The sequence below is a fragment of the Protopterus annectens genome, chromosome 2.part1 (assembly GCF_019279795.1).
Source record: "Protopterus annectens isolate FY-2018-M chromosome 2.part1, PAN1.0, whole genome shotgun sequence".
Lineage (NCBI taxonomy): Eukaryota > Metazoa > Chordata > Ceratodontiformes > Protopteridae > Protopterus > Protopterus annectens.
In genome coordinates this window covers 902,817,519-902,838,404 of record NC_056729.1, presented here as the reverse complement: position 1 = coordinate 902,838,404, position 20,886 = coordinate 902,817,519, and positions in this window count along the sequence as shown.

Genomic DNA, 20,886 nt, shown 5'->3' with positions numbered 1-20,886 from the left:
AAGCATTCATGAAATATTTAGATGGTTTGCACCTAGCAATCACTCAGCCTCTCAGTCTGTGTTATCCTACTTTTACATGGAGGCCAGGAAACTCCCAAAGAAGTTCCGGCTGTATGGCTGTTTTGAATTTTTTATATATTTCACCTTTACACTTTGTGGCACAGGCCGTGACTGAAGGGGATAGCTTCATGAAGATCAAATTATAAAGTTAATTGCTGGAATGAATGTAATAGTAATAATAATAATTAAGAGGCAAGCGGTGGTGGACAGGGCAGGATTAAAAGCACACCAGGCAGGTTGTATTGTATTTAAAGGTCACATCCCAAGATAATGTGCTTTTCACTACATACAGCAGAAAATTGTCACAAATCACACTGGTATTATTTTCCAATCTCACTTTACAATGGGGAGACATTTTTTTATGGCATGGAACTGTTTGTAAGCCATGTCTCTCAAAATGTCAGACATTTTGGTCCATATTCTAAGGCACTATGTAAGGTAATTCACTTATTATAGTTACTGTACAGAATGTTGCTATCCTCTTATGCTAAGCTAGTATATAATTAATATGAATGGATAGAGTTGCATTGAGTTGTCTTAATTATATTCTTCATTTTATTTAGTGATCACATCAGGCTAGTTATCCAGTCTCAATACAAATAATTAAATAACATAAAACAATGGCAGAGAATGGTATAGAACAGTAAGAAGCTATTTAGGTTAGAATATATCACAGAAGACAACCTCATGGATACAACAGAAGGTATAAAATTAAAGAAATTGAATCAGACTATCTGGCAACTGATGTCAAAAGTTCATTGATGAAATTTTCATCTTAGTACCTAGCAGAAGAGAAATGCATATAAAGCACGTCTGCTGTGCCTCCTCATCCAGCAGAAAAAAAAACATATTTCTGTAATATACGTAATTGTACTGTCACTGAGCAGTCTAGTAGGTTTTGTCTGTTCACAGCAGTCATTCTATACTGCTATCAAAAACCACAGATTTAGTGTATGTAGCATACTTCTCAACTAGTATGGTTTAGCCATAGCACTATGATTCTGGCATTCAAAATTAGCATTGTTCCTCCTACATTTACTATGTTCCTCTTAAAGTCAGATTTCTGTTTAGTTACATACCTTATTAAATAAATAAATTAAGCCTATGAAAAGACTCCCTACCACTAATTATATAGGGTCTAGTAAATTAAGAACTTTTATTGTGAAAACATTTGAAAACGCTCCTCTTTCTAATCCCCTATAGTGATTTTTGTCTAATGACCAGTGTAATGATTTTTAATGTTCGATGGTTGAAAGGTATGGTAAGTACCTTCTTATAGTAATGCGCAAAAGCCCAGGTTGCACACACACACACACACACACACACACACACACACACACACACACACACACACACACACACACACACACATACATACACACACACAAACACGCACAGTGCACATCATTACACACACTAGGATACTAAGACTCATAACAGAATGAGCAAAATGTTCTGTTTCTCATCTCACCATGGAAAAACATTGTTAGCAATGTTTTAGTGAGCAAACAAGCATGCAGTAGGTTTGCATGGCTGCTTATAATCCTCAGATTGCAGCTTAGCTTATGTAACTTGCAGCAGTAAGATGGGATGGCTATGATGTAGAAGGGTAGACAGAACAGATCGCAGTTCTACCAGGTGAAGCTCCACATTTTGAACATTAATTGATCCCAGTCATACATCAGACTTGCTTCTTAGCTATGGCTATGAACACTGCATAGAGCACAGTGCAATGGTAAGTACAAACACTATGATGAACTTGCTGAAATTCAAGTCAGGAAACCAAAGCCCTCATTATTCTGCTAAACCAAAGTACTATACGAGCATTTATATAGCCACATGGAATCAAGAATACTCAACACGGCAAAATCATCTTCCTCAAGGAAGAGTAAACCAGTCTGTTGGACATCTACAATAAACAAACTCTATAATAAAAGGAAAAAAAATTGCTGTCCAGAACCAAGAAGGAGTAGGTGCCTAATTGGAAGCAATCTCTCCTTAGCCTGAACAAGCAAATAAGAGCACTAGTGAAATCCTCCAAAGCAAACTTCGAGTCCAAACTGGCCACATCTACTAAAGACAATCATAAGGCCTTCTTTGCATATGTCTGCAATCTCAAAAAAAGCACTCAGATCTGCTCAAAACTGTGGTCAATGACACCACATACACAAACACCATAGATATAACCAAGCTGCTGACAGATAGGTTCAGTGAAAACATCATTCCCTGTCCTCCCCATCAGTAAATCAGGACATCCTCAGCACCTGCCACCTTCCCCTTATCTCTAGGGAGCAAGTCATCACTGCCATCTCAAAGGCAAAAAATATGGCCTTCATGGGACCTGATAGCATCCCAGGCTACATTCCTACATGAATTCAGGCAGGAACTTGCAGCTCCGTTAGGCATTCTATTCAACCAAAGCCTGAGTACTGGATTTGTCTCAACCAAGTGAAGGACAGCCACTGTCATCCGTTTGCACAAAGGTGGTGCATTCTCTGATTCAGATAATTATAGACCCATCAACCTAACAAGCCTGATCTGTAAGGCCATGGAATGGATTATCATGGACCTCATTAACAAGGACATTGGCAGCCTCCAAACACTCAGTTTCACACAGTTTAGTTTTATCAAGGGGAAGTCATGCATGTTAAATTTGGTTGACTTCTTTGAGACAGTGATCAAAGCCATGGATGAGGGGAAGACAGTGCACACTGCCTACATTGTCCTGGCCAAGGCCTTTCATACTATTCTCCACTCAGGTATAATAGATAAATGCTCTCAACTAGGCATCAATCTATATGTTATCAGATGGGTAGCAAACTGGCTCACTGATAGAACCCACCTAGTCAAAACTGGGGAAGCCACCTCAAGCAGTAGACCCGTAACTAGTGGTATTCCCCAGGGATTGGTGTTGTGGCCTCTGTTTGGGATATGTCTTTTTGAGATGCAGGCCAAAATCAGTGGGCTATGGCTGACCAAGTCTGCAGATGACGGCAAGCTGGGCAATGTCATCAATTCCCCTAGTGATGTGGACATTGTCCAAGAGGGTCTCACCCAAACAAATAACTGGTGCCAGAAACATGGTCTTAAACTGAATTCCAAAAAATACACTATCATCCCTTTTGGGGAGAGTGATATTGCCACAGATTATCACATTAATAACAAGATCCTAAGCATGCAATCAGTCGTGATGGACTTGGGCACCCAGGTTGATAGCAAACTGACTTTTGACCACCATATTGCCTCAGTTGTACAGAAAGCTTTCTACATGACCCATCTTATTAAGAAGGGTATCTCATCCAGGGACAAGGAGGTCATAACATCCATGTATTTTTCCTTTATAAGACCTGTTATTGAGTACAGTTATTGAGTCTGACGAGCCTGATCGGCAATGGCATGGAACGCATTATCATGGAACTTATAAACAAAGACACTGGCAACCTTCAAGCACTGGACCCCACCCAGTTTGGGTGCCTATCTTATCTCCTAAACCTGATTGACTTCTTTGAATCAGTCTCCAGAGCTGTTGACGAAGGGAAGGTGGTCCACACAGCCTATCTGGACTTTGCCAAGGCCTTCGACACCATCCCCCACTCTGGAATCATAGATAAACTTACTAAGCTGGGCATAAATCCCTACCTCACTCGATGGATTGCCAACTGGCTTACTGACAGGACCCAGACTGTAAATGTAGCTGACTCCAAATCCAGCTCCAGACAAGTGACAAGCGGAGTACCTCAGGTTCAGTCCTGGGACCACTCTTGTTTGGCATCTACTTCTCTAAAGTACAGGCCAACACTAAGGGACTCTGGCTAACAGAGTTTGCAGATGACTGCAAACTGGGAGCCATTATTGAATCCCCAAATGATGTGGATATTCTACAAAAGGGCCTTACAGAAACAGATGCTTGGTGCCAGAGCCATGGGCTCAAGCTTAATGCCAAGAAATGTGTAGTTATCCCCTTTGGGAAAAACCATGTACCCATGAATTATCACATAGGTGGCAGTACACTAAATGCCAAAAGTTTGATGAGAGACTTAGGGACACAGGTGGACAGTGGAATCACCTTCAATAACCACATCACCACAACAGTCAGGAAATCCTTCTATGTGGCACACCTCATCACTAAGGACTTTTCAACCAGAAAAAAGGAGGTCATTGTCCCACTGTACTCATCCCTCATTAGACCCATTATAGAGTACAATGCCCCATTTGGTATGTACCTCACGAGACATCTGCAACAGCTGGAATGGCCGCAGAAATACCTCACTAAAAGAATCACAGCCCTAAAGAAGATGCCCTATGCTGACCATCTAAAAAAACTCCAGCCATACTCTGTGGCATATCGTCTAATCAGAGGTGATCTCTGCTTAACATACAAGGCCATGTCAAACCCTGAGCTGTTGGACATGCTTCACTTTAAGAAATCCCAATCCCTCAGAGCCACACACTCCAGGGATCTAAACCTTGTCATCACAATGAACAAAACATGCTGGAGGGATAGGTTCCTGACCCAGAGACTCCCCGTACTCTGGAACAGACTGCCCATACATGTCAAACAGAGCGCCTCCTTGGCACTCTTCAAAAGGAACCTTGATGATTGGATGAGAGATAGGAAATTCACCCCTGAAATCACATCAGTTGCCCTGCTAGACAGGGGTCCAAGGAAGTAAATATTGTGAGAAGAAATATCCAAGGATTTGTTATGGCTAGGCTTGTATAGGCCCTAGGGCCGACAGCCTAGTACCAACCTATGAACCTACAATGCCCCTTTTGGCATGTACCTCACAAAGCACATGCAGTAGCTGGAGAGACCACAGAGGTTCCTCACCAGGAGAAACCAGGACCTCAATCATCTACCCTAAACAGATAGGCTAAAAGACCTGTCCCTTTACTCAGTGTAATACAGACTCCTCAGAGATGACCTCTGTCTGGCAAACAAAGCAATCTCATACTCTGAAAAAAAACACTAACAAACTAAACTGAACTTAAAACGAAAAAAATCAGCGAATGAACTGGTAATTGCAAGGAAACAAAGAAATATGTATCTTTTATTTGGTTAGCGCTTTCGGAAAGGTTAATACCTTTCCTTCATCAGACAACTACAAAACAAGCCAACTGCTACATATCCGTAAGTCAAGCTCCACTCGAGTAACCCACAAGTGCAACCTCAATCTCATCTGTGATATCAATAGGACTTGTTTGTGGGACAGAATTGTCTCCCAGAGACTCCCCATTTCTGTGGAATAGACTTCCTCTCCACGTCAGGCAGAGTACCTCATTAATCCTTTTTAAGCATAACCTGGGTAACTGGGCGGGGAACAGAAAATACACACCTGGGATTCCACCTAACTCCTTGCTGGACAGGGGCATTTGGTGCTGATTTGTTGGAACATGGTCTAATTCTTGGCTAGGCTTGTGAGAGGCTCAGGGCCAATAGCCTAGTAACTTCCTATGTTCCTATGATCTTTGTTGCCTGACTGGGCAGAACCCATTTTCAGAAAAGCCCAGGGAAAAAAATTCCATTACTGTACATTTATATTAACAAGCAAATTTCAGACATTTATCAGAAAAAAAAGCAAACATAGTTACAGGACAGATGTATACAGTATAATACCTACATTGATATGTATAATTTTATACAGTTTTGGCAGCTCTAAATTCTTGCAGTAAGTAAATGGATTTTTACTACAGAAGGGATTATTATAAAAAAGTTTAGTGTGCTTACATCTCATTACCAAATGGACTGTAAACAGTTCAAGAAGATATAATTATGAGTATAGCTGAAAAATAAGAAAAAAAAGTTAGAAAATTATGTAGGAGGGGAGATAAAGTAAAATATAGAAGGGTAATGGTGACAGTATTAAAACTGGGGAGCAAGTTATAAGATTAGCTTTATTTATGCTGTCTGTACCTAACTGGAGTATCTGGAAGGTTTATAACTTAAGTATAAAGGATATGCATGAGGGATGATGGTAGTGGAAGGGTGCAGTCAAGAAAGAGAAAACTGAGAAGTAGTATTTAAGAAAGGTATTTAGATCTGTATTGGTTTAAGTGCAGGTGGGCAATATATTAGTTCAAGTACATGAGGGAAAAAATTTGGGGATAGGAAAGAAATTTGTGCTTTCATGTTTTCCTTTTATTACTTTAACTGTGTGGTATCTTTTCATATCAAACCTCCCAACCTCTATGCTGAAACATTCTGGCAAACTCAAAAAATAATGGAGGGTGGGGACAGATGTCCAAAACAGGGACAGTGCTTAAATACGACCCTAGTTCACTTTAGAAGTCAACGACATGTTCTGTATCTTTGTGCATTTTCTGAACAATAATAAGTATGAAGCTTTAATTTCTGGCATACATTTCTGATTATAATCAGTGATTTACCAGAAAGTCAAAAATGTTATGCTGGACAGTGCAAAAATATATGAGGCAAAATCAGGCTCATGAGTTGAAAGCATGCTCCATATATAAGAAACAAATGTGTGTTGTGAGGGAAGTCTGTCTCAATCTGACATACTGTAAATCTGTCCAAAACAGTCATGTATTTCAGAAGCTTTTCTGCAGACTTTGTACTGCCTTTAGTTGCACAGCTTTTTATAATTTGGATACCAGTCCTTCAAAACAAACAGGTTACCTCTCCATGCTTATCCCCCTGCCTTTTGGTTGGAAGCAGTTTGCTACAGCTTAAAAAAAGTATTTTTTTGACTAGTTGACTTTGAATAGAAGGGTGCCAGTTCACCAGTTCAGGGAGCTGCACAGGGCAATTGATAACCAACCTTTGGTTCATCTGTTTCCAATAAACCAAAACAACGGTCAACTGAAGAAAAGGACAAATTATAATAAGATACACAAGATAAACACTTCAAGAATCTTGGTGACTGTGATAGCTTCAGTTAATATGTTATGCGTTTCTGTAAACTGCATAATACTACTACCACATGTAAGAAATTTAGTTTTAAAAATGGGTCTTGTGATTGTAAAATTGTTACAGATTTTCACAGAGCAGTTAGCTTAAATTACAATGTGATCACTGAAGTTTTATTATTTTATCAGTCCAGCAATGACATAGGTAAGACATTGCTTCACAGTGCATCAACGGTTTCTCATATTTAGTAGGATTCATCACCTACTTCATTACCTCATCATGTGATAACAAGATGCAAGAGAGAGACATGAAAAAAGATATAAAAAGTGATCAAGAAATTAGCAGCTGAGATCATGCATTACTTCAAGAGTGACATAAAGAAATGGCAGGCTAAGCGTAAAGGTTATGCATAAACATTTTTGACATGTATAGGAAATGCCATTAAAACATGATATTGGGTAAGCACGGAAAATAAGTAAACAAACAACATTCAATTGCTCCATTTCAGCATTTATGAACAAGTTAGTTGTAATGGATGAGGATGTCTGGTGGTATGTATCACACCATCCATTGATAGTCTAATGATAGGGGTAGCTTAGTGCATAAATCAAGAAGGCCATTAGTCCAGGCTACACACCTGCCTATTGTTCCCTCTCCTGGACCCCCAATCATTTTTTCCAGCTGTTGCTGGGACATACTGGCAATGGGCTTCAGTGACCTAGTGATGAGTGGGCAGGACTCCCATTTGATGGGGCACTCCCAATATTGCTGTTCTTATGCCCCATAGCAACAGCCTCAGTATGGGACAGGATCTGAATGGAGAGATGAAGAGGTCCGAATGGAGAGATGAATAAGGTCCAAATGGAGAGATGAAAAGTCAGCAAGCAAGGGACAGTAGTAGTACTGAAATTGAATTCATCCTCAAGTCTTGATAAGTACCTTCACGAGGTGGACCCTTTTTTTGCAAAATCTCACCAAGGTGACACTGATGTATAGACTGTATTTTTCTAGCATATATTATGGACAGAAGTAGGTTAAAAATTAAAAAAGATAGCTGGGTGAACAAGACCCAGGATAAAAAAGTACCCAATCCTGGTAGGAACACTGGTGCCTGGACTGGAAAAGATGACAGTGTGGAATCCACAAAATAAAGAAACATTCTTACAATGGGACCAGGCCAGGCTCAAAGGTAGGATGGTTCTCCTGTTGTAGAAGGAAACAGTGGTCCACAAAAGTCACAGAAACTGATAGGCCAATGAAGAAGCATAATAACGATTAAGTGGACTATTGAGGATAAGAAAGAAATTATGTATTGTTACTATTATGGAAAAAGCCCGAAATTTCCAGACATAATATGTACAAAATCATTGAGAGAAATTAGAGGAAAGAAAAATACTTCTACAAGAAAAACTGTTGGAAGCTTCAAATAACATTTTTTTTTCATTAATATAACAGATTTGTGAAAAAAAGTATATATATCAAGAAACATTGATCTGTTTGGAAAAAGAAGCATCTGAGGAAGTGTGAAAATATAAGCAACAAAACCTAGAGAGTCTTGAAAAGTATAAAAAAGAAATATGGACATAAGACTTAATACGGTGTAATATTTATGTGCAGGAGAAAGCAAAACTAACCGACACAAAAAGAGCAGCACCAAAAATATTCAAAGAGAAATACAGGCAAAGGAATCTGGATATGGAAAACTTTATGATACAAAAAATAAGAAGACAAAGAGGAAAAGTAGAAAAATAGATTAGTAATGGTGATGTTAAAGAAATAGAAACTGAGGTTATGGAGTACCTGTGAAGTGAAGGATTCAGTTTAGAAAATTTAAATCAGAAAGCACCACAACAGGATAGAGCAATGGATAGACAATTTAAGAGGAAACCAGTGGAATTGGAACCAATTGGTCAGGTGCCATATGAAGATATTTTGGAGCCTTCCACAGGAAACCAGAAGCTGCACAGCAAGGGAAGGAAAAGGAAACTGTGGAAACTGTGACGCAGTCAAAGTTGAGGAGTGAGAGGCCAATAAATTCCAATATGACAGAGGAACACATGGCACAGGATGAAATCGAAAAGAATGTGCCACACGAAGATGTTATAGAACTTTCTATAGAATGCCTGCAGGAAATGGAAAATAAAAATTATGCCCTCAGTTGAGAAGAAAATGAGCTAAGAGAAGAGTTCCTTGATTTAATAGAGATAGACATATTAAGATCAATGAAAGAAATAGACTGTAGGATGTCAATAAAACCCAAAAAGTCAGTAGTTTGATAAAACAAACAAACACAGTAATTAGGACTGTCCACAGAGATACATACGATATAATAGAAGTAAACAGGATATATTACTGTGCAGCTAAATTAATAACTGATAAAGTCCTACTGCAAGAACACAGGGTAGTGAGGGAAAGCAAGGGGAGAAATCAAATACCATCATGGAAGTATCGAATAGAGAAAACTATAAAGCAATTAAGAGAGGAAATGCCACTGTTAGAACTATATAGAAGAGGGAACAGATCAACAAAAATGCTAAGAAAGATAGACATAATAAAAGCGATGCGCAGTATTAGAACAGACTAGGATCTATCATGCACTATCACAAATAACAAGCTAAAAATCTCAGCACAGGAAGAAAAACTTAGAAGACATACAGATAAATATAAAGAAACACTTCATAATAAGCAATTTATTGATGAACCAAAAGAGTTCTTTAGAGAGTTGGGAAGTAATGTAAAAGGAATTGAAAGACCACCAAAAAAAGAAGAAATAGATACATTTACAAGTATGTATGAAGCTCCTGTGGAACATTACAAAGATGCTAAATGGATAGAAGAAGTAAAAGAAAGAATAAGAGGAAAACAGTTTTTAGTACTTAATAAATAAGCACCTATCCAGGCATGCTAAAGGTATAGGATATATAATGGGATGAAGTAACAGCCAGAGAGACTGAAACAAAGTTAAGAAAAGCCTCCAATTTGAAAAACCTAGGCTCAGATGCAGTGCCTAACTTCTGGTTAAAAGTTTTACCATCTTTGCATGAGGATTTAGCTATGAGTAAGAACTATTTATATGTGCATCCTGAACAGACACCAACCTGCCTAACAACAGGAAAAAACAAGCAACTTCTTAAGAGTGAACCTACAAGCTACCCTAAAAACTATAGACCAATAACTTGCCTTCTGATGACATATAAACTATATACTGGAACTGATGCTGACAGAGTTTATAGTCATTTAGAAGAAATCTCAATTATGGAAGTTGAACAAAAGGGCAATAAAAGAAAGTCATATGGAACAAAGTATCATTTGTTCTTAAATAAAGTCATAATGGAGAACTCCAAAATAGGAAAGAGTCTAAGTAAGGCATGGATTGACTATATAAAAAAAAAAAAAAAAACATTTGTTAGTATTCCACATTCATGGATAACAGAGCACTTAAAAATGTATTAAGTCATGAAACAGTGGCAGACCAATTTGCAATTAAGCCATGATAAACGACAAAATTATTATTCCAGAGATACAAATTTAAAGGGGGATATTCCAGGGTGAGTCTCCGTCACTGCTGCGATTCTGTCTTGCCCTTAACCCACTAAGCTGTCTACTTAACAGCTTAGGCCATTCTAAAATTTGGCTTCTGTGTAAAGACTTCTCATCTTCTCTTTGTCAATGATTTAAAAGCGTATAGCTCATCAGATGGGGAACTGAAAGTGCAACTGCAGACAATATAAGAATGCATTTGGTTTCAATAAATGTGCAAAACAGTTTGTGACAAGAATATGATATAAAAGAACTTGAGCAAGAGGGAGTGCATAAATATTTGAGAATTGATTAAGGTTCAACAATAAAGCATGAACAAATGTGAATACAGCTTAGTAAGGAACAGTTTAGAAGACTTAAATTAATACTGAAAACAGCATTGACATCTAGGAAAAAAATCCTAGCTATAAATCAATTTTCTCTCCCTATCCTAAATTATAGTTTTGGAATGATTGACTGATTAGGTAGGAAAACAAGTTAGTTTACATTAAGAAGGTGTGGTTTGTACTCTTGTGGGAGGAGAGGGTAGATTCTGCCCTTCTGAGCTGGGAGTTTCTGATTAAAGGCTTATTGTGCCTGCTTATTTGAACTGTTTCTTTCTGAAATTGATGCACCTTGTTTGCTGTAGCATAGGCTAAATTCAGACCTGCTGAATCTAGCTTTGTTTGTATAACTTGAGCACTAATCTAGACAATCTTTTTTGGAGAAGGTTTCCTTGCACCCTAGTGGCAGGAGTGTGCAGTTAGAACTTGTCTAATCAAAGACTGCTGGAACAGGGCTCAGTTTTTAGCTTTTTATTGGTTAATTTGTTTAAATCAGGTTGCTCAATTGCTACTGTTGTATTAAAAAAATACACTTTATGCATCACCGCTTAGCTAGGGTTAAACTACTCCTGGCGCCATAAAGTTTGCTCTTCAAATTTTCCCTTAGAACTAGCCAGTTTTTTAGTTTTAGCACTCAGATCTGTTTCTTTGAGCTCAGCACTTGATCAGAACTCATTGTAAGCACTAAATAAGCTACAAATTACTGCAGCACTCAACTTTCCTCACTTGTAAAGAGGAAAACAGTTTTTAGCACTTAATAAATCAGCACCTATCCAGGCATGTCTAAGGGTCAGCTCCTGATGTTTTCTCCTGTCTACCTGATGAATCTGGGCATTTTGGGGCAATGCAGCAATTGCCTCATGTACACAGACAACTCTCTCCTCCTACCACCCAACACTACAACCTATGAGAGATGCACTTATATAGCCAAACTGGAAGCAAAGCTCTCTTCGCCCAAGAATGGACTGGACAGTCAAGAGGAGAAGGTAAACACGTGCACCACACCACACTCATCACATAGTCCCTGAAAACCTACACCACCAAAACACACACATAGCAACATAAAACACAAACCTACATTCATGGAAGGTCTCAATAAAAATCTGTTCAAACAACAGAGACCTCCAAAGCAGAAATGCATGCAACCTCCACCTCCCAACACAACCCAATGACACATAGCCCACAAACTCAGTGTGCCACTCAACCACAACCCATAAGGCATAACAATGTACCCAACACTCTAGTCACAGGTGACTCTATAGTCAGGCACACAGATGTTCCACTCCCCAGGCTAAACAAGGAGAAAGTTACTGTCAGCTGCCTGTCAGATACCAGGATCCACCACATAACACACACACTCAGGTCACTCCACAACAAGTACAAATCTGACTCTGTCATTGTCCATGTTGGTGTGAATAACCTGAGATGTACCTCCCTGGACTACATGAAAAGAGACAAGGAGGAGCTCTCCAATCTTGTTGTGCCAGGCAGGTATGACCCTAGACCTGAGTAGCATCCTGCCATCACCCAGAATGAAACCGCAGTACAAGGACAAAATGATTGACCACAACAATTGGCTAAGCTTCTGGTGTCATTCTATGGGGATCCAGTATCTGTCTGCCTGGGATTACAAGATCAACAGACCACGATGCTTTGCCAGACATGGCCTGCACCTGTCACCCTTGGGATTAAGGATACTGGCTAAGGCTCTTGACAACCCTATAGTGCATTTTGTAGGCAAGGTTCAAATGACAAATTCACCGTCATAACAGGTACAAGCAGGCAAAATCTGAGGGTAATGCTACTCAATGCTAGAAGTCTAAACCTCAAAATGCATTCACTCGAGGCACTCCTTAAAATGGAGAACATCGACATCTGTGCAGTGACAGAGACCTGGTTCAAGTCCCCAGAGATCACCCCTCATTACCAGGCTATAATTCATACCACACCTTTCGGCCACCTAACCTGGACTGAAACACTAAAGGTGGAGGCATGTCCATATTCATTAAGGATATCCACACTTCCAGGCTAGTTGCTCAGCATAATGCATCTGAGATTATCCAAGTGCAACTATCTCTGGGCAAGACCAGAATCCAAACTATAACTTGCTACAGATCCCCCACCATGCTCCAGGATTCCCACTCCTCATTTCTTGATACACTGGAAAATATAAGGGTACAATCCAACACCCTAATAATGGGTGATTTCAACTACCCCACCATTAACTGGGAAAACTACTCATGTACCAACTCTTTTGCTCAACGTTTTCTGGAATTCATAAATTCCAATGCCTTGGATCAACTTATCCACACCCCCACCTGGGGCATCAATATCCTAGACCTGGTCATTACCAACATGGGCAAACGGTGTTCCACACCAGAGGTCAATTCTTCATTGGTCAGATCCGACCACAAGCTAATCAGTCTAGACATCCGCATCCTGCCCCCATCCCCCATTAGGGAAACCACCGTAAAAAATTTCTCCAAAGCCACTTTCACTCTTCTTAAGACAAAAGTGTCACATTTCATGACACCCATGCAGATGGACAATAGAGGTTGGACTGCTGAATCCTACACAAATGCACTTTATAAGCACTTACATGAGTTCATGGATCATGCTATCCCTAACAGAACCAAGATGCTGTACTCCAACAAAAGGAAGCCAATCTGGTGATTCCCTGCCATAAACAAACTCTACAACAGAAGAAGGAAACTGTTGCAAAAAAAATCCCATGACTGGAAGAACTCCCTGGTCAGCCTCAGTAAGAAGCTGAGATCCGTCATAAAATCCTCCAAAGCTAGTTATGAAAACAAAATTGCCACTGATTCTAAAGACATCTACAAAACATTCTATAGCTATATCAAGAATCTCAATGGCAGCACTCAGATCTGCTCTGAGTTACAGCACAATGGCACTAAATATACAGAACCAACTGATATTGCCAACATCCTGGCAGATAGGTTCAGTGTTAACTTTACCCCCACCCCCACCCCTAAAGGGCCCATCTCTATACTGGAAGAATGGAAAGTTCTTGTAATTACGGCTGCACAGGTAAAAAGCACACTCTCCAAAGCCAAGAGCACAACATCCATGGGACCTGACAACATTCCAGGCTGCGTTCTACATGAACTACAGAATGAACTGGCACCCTACCTAAGTATCATGTTCAATCATAGCCTCACCTCAGGCTTTGTGTTCACTGAATGGTGCACAGCAATGGTTATCCCACTCCATAAAGGGGGAGCCACCACAGACCCTGTGAACTACTGCCCCATTAGCATAATGAGCCTGGTCTGCAAGGCCATGGAACGTACCATCATGGAACTTATAAACAAAGACATTGGTAATCTCCAAACTCTGGACACCACCCAGTTCGGGTTTATAAAAGGCAGATCATGTCTCCTAAACCTGATTGACTTCTTTGAAGCAGTCACCAAAGCCATAGACGTGGGTAAGGTGGTTCACACAGCTTATCTAGATCTCACCAAGGCTTTTGACACCACCCCCACTCTGGAATTATAGATAAACTCACTAAACTAGGTATAAATCCCTATGTCACAAGATGGGTTGCCAACTGGCTCACTGACAGAACCCACACTGTGAAAGTAGCAGACTCCAAATCTGATTTCAGACCAGTAACAAGTGGAGTACCACAGGGTTCAGTCCTGGGTCCTCTCCTGTTTGGTATCTACTTTTCTGAAATACAGGCTAACACAGAAGGTCTTTGGCTAATGAAGTTCACAGATGACTGAAAAATAGGAGCCATAATAAAAACTCCTAACAATGTGGACATCAAACAAAAGGGCCTCACTAAAACAGATGCCTGGTGTCAAAACCACAGGCCTCAAGCTCAATGCCAAAAAGTGCATTGTCATCCCCTTTGGTAAAAACTCTGTACCCATGAGCTACCACATAGCTGGTAGCCTACTTAACACCGAAAGGGTGATAAGTGACCTTGGGACAACGGTGGACTGTAGTCTCTCCTTTGATAATCACATCGCCACAGTAGTCAGGAAATCCTTCTACGTGGCACACCTCATCACGAAAGGTTTCTCATCCAGAAAAAAAGAGGTCATTGTTCCCCTCTACTCATCACTCATTAGACCCATTATAGAGTACAACGCCTCTTTTGGTATGTACCTCACAAGACATCTACAACAACTGGAAAGGCTGCAGAAATATCTCACAAAGAGGATTACTGGTCCCAAACAGATGCCCTACACAGACCATCTCAAAAAAACTCCAGCTTTACTGTGTCACATATCCCCTACTCAGTGGAAATTTCTGCCTAACATACAAAGCTATGTCAAACCCTGAGCTGTTGGACATGGTCCACTTAAAGAATTTCCAATGCCTTCGAGCTACACGCTCTAGGGACCTAAACCTTGTCACCACAATAAACAGAACATGTTTGAGGGATAGTTTCCTGTCCCAGAGACTTCCCATACTCTGGAACAAACTACCTATCTATATCAAACAAAGCTCCTTATTAGCACTCTTCAAGAAAAATATTGATGATTGGATGGGAAGTAGGAAATTCACCCTGGGGATCACTTCTATGGCTCTACTCAACAGGGGCACAGGAAAATAATTTTCTTGGGTGGCAAAAGCCAGGGTACCTTTTTGGCTAGGCTTGTATAGGCCCTAGGGCTGATATCCTAGTACCTACCTATGTACCTATGAACCTACGCTTTATGCTCACCAAATGATTTATAAAAATCAGTGCATACCAATATTATATATATTCCCTGTTCTGAAGGAGGGAAGGGCCTCCTTGAAATTGATTACATGTATAGATCTACAATCATGAAACTCCACTCATATCTACTGACCTCACAAGACCCAAACATAGTGAAAGTTTTGAGGCCTGAAGATAATAAATCTAAGATGACTTCTCTGCTTAATCTAGAAGCATATTGGTGTCAAGCAGTAATGGAAATCAAACCAGAAGTAGATAAAAATCAGGCAGCAACTGAATGTGCCAAAAAACAAAAGATAAAATATAAGGGAAGAACCAGATGAGAAGGTAAGAGATGTAGAAAATGCATAAATATAGTTGTAAGTATATAAAACTTTATTTATTTATTTATTTGCAGTTGGTTAACCAGGATAGTCTATTGGGCCAATAAGAACCCGTTTTCAATGGAGTCCTGGGCAGAAAAGCTCCAGAACAAAGGTTAGAAAAAGATTACAGCAGTTTACAATTTCAATTATTTGTAGGTTAAAGACATCACTTCAAAACAATGGTGACAAAAGGATTACAGCAGTTTACAATTTCAGTCATTTGTGGGTTCAAGACAAAACAAAGATTAAGCAGTTACAATGCAATTTTTAGGTTTCATTTTGTAGAAAACCAAGATTTAAGCAGGTGCAATAAAAACATTTTTAGGTTAAATTTTGTAGAAAAACAAAGCATTGCTGTAATAAATATATAGTTTCTTGAGTGGAATAGTAGGATTAGAGAATTATAAGAGGTTATTACAGTTGGCTTATTATTTGGTGTCTGGTAATATATGATATAGTTGCCTGTAGGAAGTTGCGAATAGGCTATGAGGGGTGGGCGCAGGAGTATTCCCATGAGGATGTTAGATGTGAGTGCAGTGATTTTTTGAAAAGCAGGGAGGTTGGTGGTGGTTCTGGAAGTTGATCTGGAACGAATGCAGGAATGTTTAAGGAGAGGTGAATTTAAACCGAGAGATGAAAGGTGAATATTGCTGGCCCAAGATAGTGGGCTACATACACACTGGTTTACCAAGTCCATTGAATATGTGGGAGAAACAGACAAATGTAGGTTTTGTAAAGCCAAATTGGAAACAGTCACACACCTCGTTGCTGGTTGTGACATACTAATGACAGAAGGACTGTATACTGAAAGGCATAATAACGTGGCAAGACTGTTGTACTGGGGATTGTGCGAACATTATGGGAATGAATTGGCTGAAAAACACTGGAAACATGACCCAGAAAGCATCATAGAAAATGATGAGGTCTACATCACATGGGATCACCCATTACCAACAGTTCAAAAGACAGATGCCAGAAAACCGGATATAGTGGTCCATGAAAAAAAGACAAAAGTACTATTGATCATTGAAATCACTACACTCAGTGACTACAGTGTCTTTCTTACAGAGACAAATAAAGTCATTAAATATCATTATTTGCAGGCAGAAATGAGAGCAATGTGGAAGAAAGATACCCAGACAGTTCAATAGTAGTAGTAGTAACGGGTCTTATAAAAAATAATCTACAATTGTATTTAGACATGTTACCAATACATGTAACCCCATACAAATTGCAGAAGGAGTCACTACTGGGCACACTGCATGTGAGGTGAAGAGCACTTCTGGCTGACATCAAAGATTGAAACATTACTAATTTCATGAACTTTAATCATACTTTGACTTAGGAATGGAGTCCATTCCCATCATGGTATTAGAAACCCAAAAAACTTGGAGAAATTTTAAAAAAATGGGACAGGATGATGAGGACGTGCCTGCTAGGCAATTTTAACATTCTGTGAAGAGAGACAATGGCAGGTTTGTCACAGAAGAACTACCCCTAACTTCCCCCAGCTTATCAGTGCCCTACACTACCTGCTCTGACCACCTTACAGCAGGTCTGTAATGCACTTTCAATGCCAAAAACACTTGCTCCATCAGTCCTAAAAATGTGTCAGGCTATGCAGCAGACACTGCCTGGAAGACTTGCTACTAAGCCAATTGAACTGACGCATCTCTACTGGATTTGTGCCAGAGGAATGGAGAGCTGCTTACTCAACTTATTCTATCAGAGGGAGATCTATTACTGACCATGAAGCTACAAGCCTATAAGCCTCAACAGCTTTATCTGCAAAGCAGTGGAATGCATCATTATGGGACTTATTAAAAAGGACATAGGCAGGCTACAAGCCCTGTGTCTAAGCCATTTATGGTTGTTTACAGACAGATCCTGCTACCTGAACCTGGTGAGTATCTTTGAACATATCCTTTGTGCATTAGAGTCTGGCAAATCAGTTTACACTGCTTGCATGGACCTGACCAAGGCCACATTCTTTCATTATTGGCAAGCTAATCAAACTAAATGTAACCCCCTAGGTTACACACTGAATGACAAACTAGCAAGCTTACAGAACCCAATCTATGAGTATGAAGAGGAATGCTTTCTTCAAAAAGAGTACTTACTATTGGTATCTCCACGGTTTACGTTCTAGGACCACTTCTGCTTGACATTTACTTCTTTGTTATCATGACTGACGTCATGGTCATGTGTCTGACCAACTTTACAGATAACTGCAAAATATGAATTGTCATTAACTCCACATTTGACCTCCAAATGTTTCAGTAGGGTCTGACACACACCAATAAGTGGTGCCTGGACCATGGCCTAACACTAAATGCCAACAAATGCAACATTGTGTTCTTAAGCAAAATTGGGCAGTCATGTTCTTACTATATAGGTAACACCCCTTTTAAAGTTAACTCAACTTTGGACACTTTCGTAGGCAATGAACTATCTATCATGTATCAACTACTGTAGGAAATGCCTGTACCTTACCAGACTAATCAGCAGCAGTTATTTATACTAGAGCTAAGGATTGTATCTTCTTACTCTATTCCTACATTATTAGGCCCGTACAAGAGTATAATGACTCCTTTGGTATTATCTGTCTAAGCATATATCCCAGCTTGAGAGGCCTCAGTATTTCCTCACTAATCAAAGGCATGTCTTCCTTCAGCTACCCAGACTTCCTTAAATGCTCTGCTTCTTTTCTGTTTCTTAGAGACTCTTGATGGATGACCTATGTCTAGCTTGTATGGCCTCAAATGGTCGACTGTTTTGTGACCTCCTGTACATCTGCAAAACTAGTAACACCCTCAACATCAGCTCAAGAGATCTTAACTTCCACAGAAACACAGGACCTACTGGAAAAATAGATGTATATTCTAGAGAATCCTTTTTTTGGAGAGTAGACTTCCTTTGGATCTAAAGCATCCAAAGGCTACCTGATCATCTTTAATCATAATCTGGGTGAAAGGTTGGGCAATTGTTAATTCACCTCAGGTCTGGCCCCTCAAGCCCTCATTGAAAGGTGCCTGAAGCTATGTATAAATGAATCACATCAAGGAGTACTTGTGATTTGGAATGCTATTGACCTATGATACCATTTGTGGCAATATTACCTAACACCTGCTTCCAAGGCATGGACATCTTCAGTGTTTTTATGCTGCAGATGATCATAAGAATGTCTGCACTATTTCTCATACTTAATGCCAGTGTGAAAGGATAACATCTCAGACAGGTCATACCATACATCAGCATTTTAAAAAGCTCCATCATAGGAGCCCAGCATGTGATCCTTGAAATGAACATACAGGAGATAGAGTATAACCTTGCACTCTTCCATGTGCTATGTAGGTGGTTTCTGGCAGACACTAGTGGAAAATGTCATTCTCCTAAATTTTGTCTGAAAATTGTTCTACTTTCACAAGTAAGGTAATGGTTGCTTGTACATCATGCTATGATGTGGTTTCTGAGTCTTGAATCTTAAGTGTGTAATATACAGCTGAGAAGCACTGTGAAATCTCAGCAGTCTCATATGCAAGCCATGGAAAAAGTATCATGGAAATGATCAATAATGACATTGAAAACCTCAAGACACTGGACTCAACCCAGTTTAGTTTGGTCAAGGGCAGGTCATGCATACTTAACCTGCCCGGTATCTTTGAGAAGGTCACCTAAGAAATGGATAAGAGAAAAATGGTTCACCGTGCCTACCTTGACCTGGCCATGGCATTTGACACAATATCCCACATGAGCATTGTTGACAAACTCAAGACATTAGGTATAAGCACATATGTCATCTGTTAGATAGCCAGCTGGCTCACAGACAGGACCCATGAAGTTAGAATTAGGGAGTCCACCTGTACAAAAAAGCCATTCACATGCAGAGTCTTTCAGGGATCTGTCCTGGGGCTGTTCCTTTTGGTGTTTACTTCATTGAAGTCAAGGCCAGTGTCAATGGCCTCTGGTTGACTAAATTTGCAGATGATTGCAAATTAGGACAGTAATATAATCACCCACCCATACAAATATTCTCCAGGAAGGGTTGACACAGATAAATAACTGGTGTCAGAGCAAAGGACAAAAGCTAAATGCATAATAGTTTTCTTCAGGAAGTCATCCATCCCTAGTAACTATCATATTGACAACACATCCATAACAGTTGACTCAGTAGTCAGGGAATGGGGACACACGTAGACAGTTGTCTAACCTTTGACCACCATATGTCTACAGTCGTGAGGAAATAATTCTGTATTGTGCAATTTATAACTGAAGGTATGGCATTTAGGACCAAGAATGTCATTGTTCCACAATATTTTGCATTTGTCAGACCTATCATTGAGTACAATGGCTCCACTAGTATGCACCTAACGATACATATCTAACCACTACAACATCCACAAAGGTTCTGCACTAAAAGAATACAGGGCATAAGTAGCATGTCCTATGCAGACTCCATCAAGGCTCTATCCCTGTATTCTGTTCCTACAGGCTGTTGAGGGTATATGCCTGACATACAAGGTATTGTCAGACCCCACCATGATGGACCTCCTGCATATCCATAAAACAAATAGCACTAGCATTACTCATTCTAAAGCATTAAGGTAAAGTAAAAGGGTGAAAGAAACTCTACAACCCTACTTACTCAGATTAAACTGGTGTACTGACCCAGCCCTATTGGATTTTCAAGACCACTTTCAAGTCATCTTGCCTTCTCTCTCTGCCTGACTCCATACAGGAGCAGTCCTGCCTTTCTCCCAGAAGTGAAGTAAAAGGGTGAAAGAAACTCTACAACCCTACTTACCCAGATCAAACTGGTGTACTGGCCCAGCCCTACTGGATTTTCAAAACCACTTTCAAGTCATCTCGCCTTCCCTCTCTGCCTGACACCATACGGGAGCAGTCCTACCTTTCTCCCAGAAGTGAAGTAAAAGGGTGAAAGAAACTCTATACCCAGATTAAACTGGTGTACTGGCCCAGCCCTACTGGATTTTCAAGACCACTTTCAAGTCATCTCGCCTTCCCTCTCTG